The sequence below is a fragment of the Abramis brama genome (assembly GCF_963993115.1).
Source record: "Abramis brama genome assembly, chromosome: 2".
Taxonomy (NCBI): Eukaryota; Metazoa; Chordata; class Actinopteri; order Cypriniformes; family Leuciscidae; genus Abramis; species Abramis brama.
In genome coordinates, this window is record NC_139964.1 from 4396025 (window position 1) to 4406424 (window position 10400).

The 10400-nt window shown below is 37.4% G+C and overlaps 1 long non-coding RNA gene across 1 annotated transcript; it reads right to left on the reverse strand.

Moving 5' to 3' along the window:
* Positions 1–6719: 6719 nt before the first annotated feature.
* On the reverse strand, positions 6720–8058 carry LOC311077528. The gene is made up of 4 exons (XR_014604914.1): positions 7946–8058; positions 7566–7807; positions 7423–7476; positions 6720–6805 (listed from the first exon to the last, which is right to left on the reverse strand). It is a non-coding gene; the product is annotated as an uncharacterized lncRNA (long non-coding RNA).
* Between the last annotated feature and the right edge of the window lie 2342 nt (positions 8059–10400).

Consider the following 10400-nt stretch of genomic DNA (forward strand, 5'->3'; position numbering starts at 1 on the left):
TGTCTGTTTAAATGGGGAAAAATCGAAGATAACGTCAGTAAACTATGGAGTGCCGCAGGGATCTGTGTTAGGCCCTCTGCTATTCTCAATATATATGCTGCCACTTGGTAATATTATAAGAAAACATGGAATTAATTTCCATTGTTATGCTGATGACACTCAATTATATATTTCATCACGACCAGATGAAAACAATAAATTATCTAAATTGACAGAGTGTGTTAAAGATATAAAATACTGGATGACGTGTAATTTTCTGCTATTAAATTCAGATAAAACGGAGGTATTACTTATTGGTCAAAAAAACTGCCCACAAAACCTCTTACAATACAACTTTACTTTAGAAGGATGTCCTGTTACTTTATCCTCTACAGTAAAAGACCTGGGTGTTATACTCGATTGCAACCTGTCTTTCGAAAGTCATATTTCATATGTTACAAGAACAGCCTTTTTCCACCTTAGAAACATTGCTAAGCTACGTAACATGCTATCAGTTTCTGATGCAGAAAAGTTAGTTCATGCATTCATGACCTCGAGACTAGATTACTGTAATGCTTTATTAGCTGGTTGTCCTGCATCCTCAATAAACAAGCTACAGTTAGTCCAAAATGCAGCTGCTAGAGTTCTTACTAGGTCAAGGAAATATGACCATATAACACCAATTCTATCATCTCTACATTGGTTACCTATAAAGTTCCGTATCAATTACAAAGTATTACTAATGACCTATAAAGCCCTAAATGGTTTAGCTCCTGGGTATTTAACGGAACTTCTAACGCCCTACAATCCATCGCGCTCTTTAAGATCACTAAATTCGAGGCTTCTGGTCATTCCTAGGATATCTAAGTCCACTAAAGGAGGGAGGGCATTTTCACATTTAGCTCCGAAACTGTGGAATGGCCTTCCTGATATTGTTCGAGGCTCAGACTCGCTGTCCCAGTTTAAAACTAGATTAAAGACGCATTTCTTTAGCCAAGCATTCACATAATACTTAACTTTTATACTACAGTTGAATCAGATTGAATGCATTATTGTTATGAACAGCAGCTACGCTAATTATTTCCCATCTGCTTTTCTGTTGTTATCTCGGGACGCTAGTCCTGAGGTAAATACAGATCGTCAGCTCCAGTTTGTATCCAGCCTCCCATGGAAACTACAGATGCCCCAACACCCGTGCAGAGACGACTCGACGCCTGTGAAGAGACGACTCGACGCCTGTGAAGAGACGACTCGAAGCCTGTGAAGAGACGACTCAACGCTGGCGATATGTTTATGCCCTAAATTAATGTATGATTAACTAACTGTATTTTTCTATGTACATTTCTGAAATGCACTTTCTGTAAAGCTGCTTTGAAACAATATGTATTGTGAAAAGCGCTATACAAATAAATTTGAATTGAATTGAATTGAACTTTACAGTGATTATGACTTTATGCGTACACAATTTTATGTGAATAAAGAAAGGAAGATGATATGAATGTTAACATTAGACATAGAGGTAACAACAGTGTTTTAGCAGCATTTGTTTGAACTCTATCAGATTGGACTGGATTGTGATTAGAATATCTTCGACCTCTGATGATCATGTAGTCGACTTAATATGTTGTTTCAAAATCAACATGTTGAAGAATCAGACGTTTGCACTTCAACTGTTTGACCAGTAGATGACCATTAGAAGTTTCCGTAATGAACTGACTCCACTCAGTTACAGAGTGCTGGACTCTTGCATTGTCAATATAAGATCTCAAACAAAAACTGATGCACATCTAGTTGGAAATAACATCACAACATTTATTTCCATCAAGAGGTGCATCAGTTTTGGTCAGGATCTTGTACGGACAATGCAAGAGTCCAGCACTCTGTAAAGTCTCCTCCAGCACATCCCATAGACTTTCAATGAATTTAAGGTCTGGACTCAGAGCTTTCACAATTTGAGCCTGATGAATCTTGACATTGTCATCCTGGAATATGGCCATGATTTGTCTTCCTACTGTACATGGTTGTTTAAGAAATGAAAAGCTACACACTCTATATATTAGGGTTAGAAGAACTGTTGCCAAACATATAATTAAAACATATAATAATCACTGCAATAATGATACAATCATAGACTCTTAAGCATTTGACTATTTAAATCCAAACAGTGATTATATGTTTTGGCCGGGCAGTGTGTGTATAAAACAAAGTTCTAATCTGTGGTGACTCAGTTTGTCTTGTGTAGCCTCAAAACAGGTAGAATCAGAAATCATCAGGGGTTATTTTATGGAGAAGTGACAATACGCTCAAAAATAAAGAAACTGAGATGTATTTATTTGGGTTCCCACTCATATAAATACTATGATCAATGAAAGAGCAGATAAACAAGCTAAACAAGCCTTAAAGCAGGGCTCAGTAGTTTCGGGATTTCTTCTTTCTTCACTTTTTGCTCGCAGGTTTCTCTCTAGAGCTCCCCCCACAGCTTCGGAATAGATATTTGACAACACTGTTGTAAAAACTCGTTGGCGATTCTCAGACACCAGAGGCTAGTAGATCAACGACATCAAAGCAGATGGGACATTCTTTAAAATGTCTTCTTCATTCGGGTTCGAACAGCGTGAGGGAGCGCAATAATGACAGCATTTTAGCTGATTTCTTTTGGCCGTAAAGCAATTGTTTACATCGCGAGACCTGATATCACGCGATACTTCCTGACGCGGCGGCCGGCGGCCCGCTGGCTCAAAGTTGCAAGTGCGGATTTTCCGCTCACGGGCACCAGGGGGGTGCGAAACGACCACCATTCAACCCGAAATAAGTAATATAACCATTCCAATGAATCCGGAGCTGTTCAGTTAAGGTAAAAAAGTTACTTAGTTCACCTTTAAAGGGATAGTTCACTTTAAAATGAAAATTCTGTCATCATTTACTCACCCTCAAGTTGTTTCAAACCTGTATGAATTTCTTTCTTCTGCTGAACACAAAAGAAAGATATTTTGAAGAATGTCAGTAACCAAACAGTTAACTGGAACCATTGGTAAGGGTGAGTAAAGGATGACAGAATTTCCATTTTAAAGTGAACTATCCCTTTGAGGCCAGACAATACAGGCACAAATCTGTCAATTTTGAGATTTTGGTGTTTTTTCAGACTAGTGGACAGAAAACATCCAAATACACTTTTAACTGTATCTTTTAAAGCACTTTATCTATTTGCGTCTGTAGATTTCAATTACAGTGTATATCTTTGAAGGCCGATTTCTCAAAATGAGTTTTTCCTCCTACATTGAGCCAGAAATCTTCACTTCAGTAACACTTACATACACCAAACTTTACAGTTTTATTATCTATAATCTGAATTTTTTTACAGAGGGGTTTGTTCATATATAATTTTCCTGATTTTTCCTGATACAACATTTTATTCCTAACAAAATGGCGAAAATTAATTTGGCTGTTGACAGTATCTTCTGATTTGTTGATATTTCTGATTCAATGTTTAAATGTTTGTTCTAGCAATGTATGCAAATTAGGGCATTTTTTGCAATTATTAATGTAATAAATCAACTAGTAAAGTATGGTGATATTTATTAGTTTTTTTTTTTTTTTACCCTATTCACCTGGGGTGTCTCGCCTTAAGAAACAGAAAACATAGATACTGACATTAGTCTCTGAAGATCAGAAGGAAAGATCAGTGAATGGAAAGGAATTATTAAAGAGTGGAAACAGTGGCACCGGGAATATAAAGGTATACGAGATATTCAGAATAGACTTGGCATTGTAAGAGATAGTAAGAGAAGAAATAAGTGAAAGAGGAAACGATCATAACAAATTTAAGAATACAACATCATAAATTGAATTGAAAACTTCACATTATAGGGAATCATTCCAGGAAAAACTGGCATTTGTGACCATTGTCAAATAAACAGTAAAATATGTGCATGTTATTTGCAAGAAAGAGAAAGGACATGAAAAAAAAAAAAAAATGGGAATAACAAGACGTGGAGTAAAGAACACACTGAATGCAGGAGGAGTGGACAAGGCAGAAGATAACTGAACTGCTTCCTTACAAATGTAGGAAAAATGTCTATGACATGACAAGAGTCTATGACATGCTGCTATGTATAGGTCTGAGTTAAATAACTCCAGAAGATGGCAGTAGTGCAACACGCAAGCTTCAATCTGTGTTAAAAACTCAAAGAATAAGAATATTCTGTTTGGTCAATCACAAAAATCAGTGTGAAGCATGAACACACTCGTGTTTGAACACATTTATTCTCCATTAGCGACACAAACAGATGTTGTTCCTTGCCAAGATACAACTTAGATTCAGTTTGTTTTTGACATCGCTGCCTTATGCCCCTGGCTTTAAACAAGTGGTTATATAACATTTACATTTTTAGTCATTTAGCAGACGCTTTTATCCAAAGCGACTTACAAATTAGGACTAGATTAAGCGAGTCATGAAGAGGCAAAAACGAAAACAACGCAAGAAGTGCTCAAGATACGAAGTTCAGGCATTGTTCAGAGTAGCATAAGCCCGATAAGTGAAGTTTTAGAGGGAAAGGGGAGGGGTTTTTTTTTATCTATGCGGTTAAGTGCTCACGGAAGAGATGGGTTTTCAGCTGTCTTTTGAATGTTGTCAGGGATTCTGCATTCCGGATGAGGGTGGGGAGAGCGTTCCACCAGCATGGAACTGTGAATGAGAATGTTCTGGAAAGTGATTTTGTGGCTCTCTGTGAAGGTACCGCGAGTCGTCACTCATTGATCGATCGTAGGCTTCTGGTAGGGATGTAGACTCATAGTAGTGAGTGAAAGTAGGAAGGAGCTGAGCCTGTGATAGATCTGTAAGCAAGCGTCAATGCCTTGAACTTGATGCGAGCAGCGAGAGGTAGCCAGTGCAGAGAGATGAACAGAGGAGTGACGTGGGCCCTCTTGGGCTCGTTGAAGACAAGACGAGCTGCGGCGTTCTGGATCATCTGTAGAGGTTTGGTTGCACATGATGGAAGTCCGGCCAGAAGAGTATTGCAGTAGTCAAGCCTAGAAATGACCAGGGCCTGGACGAGAAGTTGTGTTGCATGCTCAGTTAGGAAAGGCCTGATCTTCCTGATGTTGTGCAGTGTAAACCTGCATGATCGAGCTGTCTTTGAAATGTGATCTGTGAAGGTCAGCTGGTCATCAAACGTTACTCCAAGATTTCTGACCGACCTTGATGGGGTGATTGATGATGAATCTAGCTGGATAGTGAAGTCGTGCTGTAGAGACAGATTGGCAGGGAGGACGAGAAGCTCAGTCTTTGCCAGGTTGAGCTGCAGGTGATGTTCCTTCATCCATGTCGAGATGTCCGCCAGACAGCTTGAGACCCGTGCAGCTACTGTGGGATCATCTGGTTGAATTGAGAGGAAGAGCTGTGTGTCATCCGCATAGCAGTGGTAGGAGAAGCCATGTGCCTGTATGATGTGTCCCAGTGATGTGGTGTAGATGGAGAAGAGCAAGGGTCCAAGAACTGAACCCTGGGGAACACCTGTGGTCAGTTGATGAGTTCTGGATACCTCGCCTCTCCATGCGACCCTGAAGGACCTACCTGTGAGATAGGACTCAAACCAGTGGAGTGAAGTTCCTGTGATGCCCAGTGATGAGAGGTTGGAAAGAAGGATCTGATGATTCACAGTGTCAAAGGCAGCAGACAGATCCAGGAGAATGAGGACTGAAGACAGCCTACATTTCCTTTAATAGCAAACATTAAACAAATGGTTATGCAGAGGTGCCATTCAAAAAAATACAAACTTGATCATCATGGAAAATAGTTTTTGACCATAACCAAATGATGGAGATATATACAAAATGATGATTCATTTACACTAAAAGGAACATAATATGGAATATAAACGTTTTCTGGCGTTCAGTCACTGAATATATATACATAAAAATTTCCATCACTGAGTGTTAATTGCATTAATTCCAACAGATGCCTTTTTATACAGCAGTGAGTGAGTACTTGACTCTTGTGTGCTGTTTCATACAAGCCTGTATTTCAAAGATCATGTTGTAAATCTATACAATAAGGTCTTAACATTATTTAATGCATTAGCTAACGTAAAACTAACAATGAACAATATATTACAGCATTTAATAACCTTTTTTAATGTTAGTTAATAAAAATCAATTAAATCAAATAAAAATCAAATGCAGTCAATTTCATTTAGTTCACAGTGCATTAAATGACTTCAGGAAAGATGTCAATAAAACAACAATAAATCTAATAATTGCACTTAGTGTTAGGTACGTGCCACCTAATATGGCCTAATAGTCCTAGGAAAGCAACTATCTGTCATTTTACATTGCAGTCCTTTAAATGTAAGTACAGTATTTATTATAGCTGTGTGTCATCATAATACAGTAGTGAAATATGGTAGCCTACTGTTGAGTATAGGGGAAAAGGTAGAGGAATTACTATGATCAAAATACATTTTCGACCCTTCTTTAGCAAGCTAAACATTTTATGACCGTATATTTTGTCATATATTTTACATTACATGTTATAAATGTAAATATATTTCACACTTAACATCATATATTTTTGTTATATTTCAGAATATATTTCAAAATGATAAATATAAGTGAACAACAATGCAAATATATTTCAATGTATTTGGAATATATGCCACATATATTTTTGACACTTTAAAATATATTTCAATATATTTCTTTTGTGTATGGGAACCTTCCTCATTACCTAAAGGCTGCACCTGGGCCTCCCGCAGTTGCAGCAGTCTTAGGATGGTTGTTTGTTGGTCCAGCACCATCTCTACTTTTGTCAACACCTCCTTCAACATGGCTATAATAAAGAAGTTCATGATTTTGAAAAATATATATAAAAAGTAACAAAAAAAATATACATCTGCATCCTTAGGGACAGATTTACTAAACAGGACAAATTAGTGTGAGAGCAATTCCAAAAAAGATTTTTTAGTAAATTTAGAACGTCGACATTCCAAAAATATAAACCTGTGTAAATATGACATTTTTTCTGTATGTTGCTGAAATTCAGCAGTGATCCGCCAATTCATTTCCATAATGACCAACGCAATCTACCAAGAGGAGCGCAAATTGCCAGCTGGCAGCTCTTCTCATAAATTTTGCATCTGATAGTGAAACTCCTACAAATGCATATGCAACTTCTTGCATAAGAATATTTATATACTTAATATTTAATATTAAGAATATAACAATATTGCATCAGCCGTAAAAATACCCTGTCAATGCCTTTTCAGCACTAATTTTTCATTGTCATTTAGTAAATCCTGAAAGTGTTTTTTAACCCCAAAAGAAAGTTTGCACTGGTGCAAGCTGGTAATAAATCTGGTCCTTAGTCTTATTACTTATATTTACTTATTAATATAACTTATACATATTCCAGTATGATGGCTGAGTGGAATTCACTGTTAGTCCTACCTGATTCTGATGATTGCCGGGGGGGCACTCAAAATGTCTGATAACCTGGCAGTGCTACAAAAGAAAACTTGAATTGAGGATAAAATATTCTACAAAATGAATACCTACAAAAAAAGCAAATAAGAAAGCAAAAGAAAACTCACATGGCATATTGTCCATCGGCTGCCAGTTTTGGATCATGTCAGAAAATGTGCCATGTGGTGCTGGTGATAGTGGTGGTAAAGTGGTGGTGGGATCAGAGGGGAAACTGGTGTTTGGGGTCACTGTAGGGAAGTGTATAGTGGGGGCAGATGGCACATTTTGTTTGGGTGGTGGGGCAGACTCATCCTCAGAGTCTAACAGACACTCCTCCTGACCTCTGGGTGGACCAATACGGACATTCTTGCTATTTTAATAATAAACAAAATTGATCAAAATGAAATCAACTATATTGACAAATTCTACAATGTTTCATGATAAATATTGCTTAAAATACAGCATGAAAGCATCAAGGAATAGTAATGTGCTGAAAAAATATCCATACATTTTACGCCTGGGTGGTCTTTGGCCAGACACTTCTGCCTCGGACTGGAGATCTGACCAGGTCTCTGCCTCTTTGGCCTTCCTCCTGCCCTCTTCCTAACTGTCTGTAAAAAAAAAAGTTAAATTCAAGGAGGAAAAAATTTATTACTTTGCAAGACTCAGGCTAATGATTTTACAAACAGCATACAAAACACATTGTTGAGCCTAACAACGGTCAGTTATACTGCGGGTTGGACAATATAATCTAATAATGAACCACTTGCTCGATCAAATGCTGCAATGGACCAATCAATGTCACACATTCCAGAGGGTCGTGTAATAATGTAACTTAGCCAGTGGTCATGTATACACTAAAATGGCAGAATAAGTCAAAACCAGCATGAAAATATAAAATTTACCTGTAGAAAACATTGTTCGCACCTCCCACCGGTCCCAGTCTTGGTTGGGAGCCATCATGTTTTTGATGGCCTGGTAGAGGGCCATGCCCCTTAATGATTTAGGCCAACAGCACTGGCCATTCTCGACCCAAATGCCTGGGACCAGCTCCACCTCCCTCGTTTCGGAAAACTCTACTACCTTAAACATATCTGTTAGAACAAAATCTAGTTTTGATAAGCATATACACAAATATAAACATATTTTGGCGCATATGCATGTTTCCACCCAATTTTATGCCCAAATTTTCTTTTAGGATTTATTTTTTTAAATCAAAACCAAATATTTTTGTAAATACAAGTGTGGCAAGGGCATTGTTATTTAGAAATCTCTTTAGAATAGAAATTTGGCAATATCCAGGGCCTGGAAGCCCACTGTGGAGCTGTTGGTTCGAGGCGGAGGGAGTGAGGACAACAAAGAAGCTAGAGGGAAGAAGCCCGGTGGAGCCGAAGGCGTGGAGGGTCGAGGCGCAGCTGGACCCATACACAAAAGAAATATATGTAAATATATTTTATAGTGTCAAAAATATATGTGGCATATATTCCAAATACATTGACGATGTCCACTTATATTTATCATTTTGAAATATATTCTGAAATATAACAAAAATATATGATGTTAAGTGTGAAATATATTTACATTTATAACATGTAATGTAAAATACATGACAAAATATATGGTCATAAAATATTTAGCTTGCTAAAGAAGGGTCGAAAATGTATTTTGATCATAGTAATTCCTCTACCTTTTCTCCAATACACAACAGTAGGCTACCATATTTCACTACTGTATTATGACACACAGCTATAATAAATACTGTACTTACATTTAAATGACTACAATGTAAAATGACATACATTAGCCATTAGACATGGCCATATTAGGTGGCACGTACCTAACACTAAGTGCAATTATTAGATTTATTGTTGTGTTTTATTGACATCTTTCCTGAAGTTTAAATATTTAGATATTGAATTAAAGATTTAAATATTGAAAATATGCACAATATTTATGATGCAAGTATAGCAGTGACACTCCAACAGTGAAGTGCACTTAAACAATAGATAGAACTCAGTGTCTAACACTGCATACACACACTAACTGTATGCAATTCTGTAAAAATAGGGGGAAAAAAACCTCTGCATTCTGTGTGTTGTTTCCTACATAAAATTGTCATTTTAGGCCAATAAAGTTAGTAAAGGGGCAGCTGTGGCCTACTGGTTAGGGCTTTGGGCTTTGGGCTTGTAACCGAAGGGTTGCCGGTTCGATCCCTGACCAGTAGGAAAAATGTGGGTGGTTGAAGTAGAGCACTGCTCTCCCACATCCACGGCTGAAGTGGTCTATCTAAAAAATAAATTGAAAATGTGTGGCTTGTTTGTGAAAATGTTGACTTTTTAAATTTCAAAATATATTTAACTAAAATATATTTATTGGGCCAATTTCAAATATTTGCATATATTCCAAAAATATATTCTGAAAATATATTTCAAATACATTTCTTTTGTGTATGGGTAGGTTGTATTTCACACACAATCTGGCAACCTGGGAAATGTCAGACTAACAGAAAAAATTAATGGATCCGTGATTTTAAAATTAAGTTTGATGGTCATGCAAATTACAAGAGTTTTTCGGGAGAAATAACAGAACGGGAGGGCGCCGGGAGATGACCTTGAAATACGGGAGAAACTTGGGAAAAACGGGAGTTTTGGCAGATATGTGGAAGACAGTATAGCCAAGTGGTGCAAGACAGTAGGAAAGTGACGCAGAAAAGCTGTCTACACCCTCACCAGTCAGCACTTACACTGCAGTACACACTACAGTGTTCAACACCTGTTATAGATGTGTAAACACATGAATAAATCATTTACAACACTTTCTGCATCCCCTAATCTAAAGTGTAAACTATTCATCACTTGTAAATGTGTTAAACATCATTCGCATATATATATATGTTACTCCAGTAAATCCAAAAGTTCACTGAACTGAGACATGTTGTGCTGAGAGAAGTGATGAACACGAGC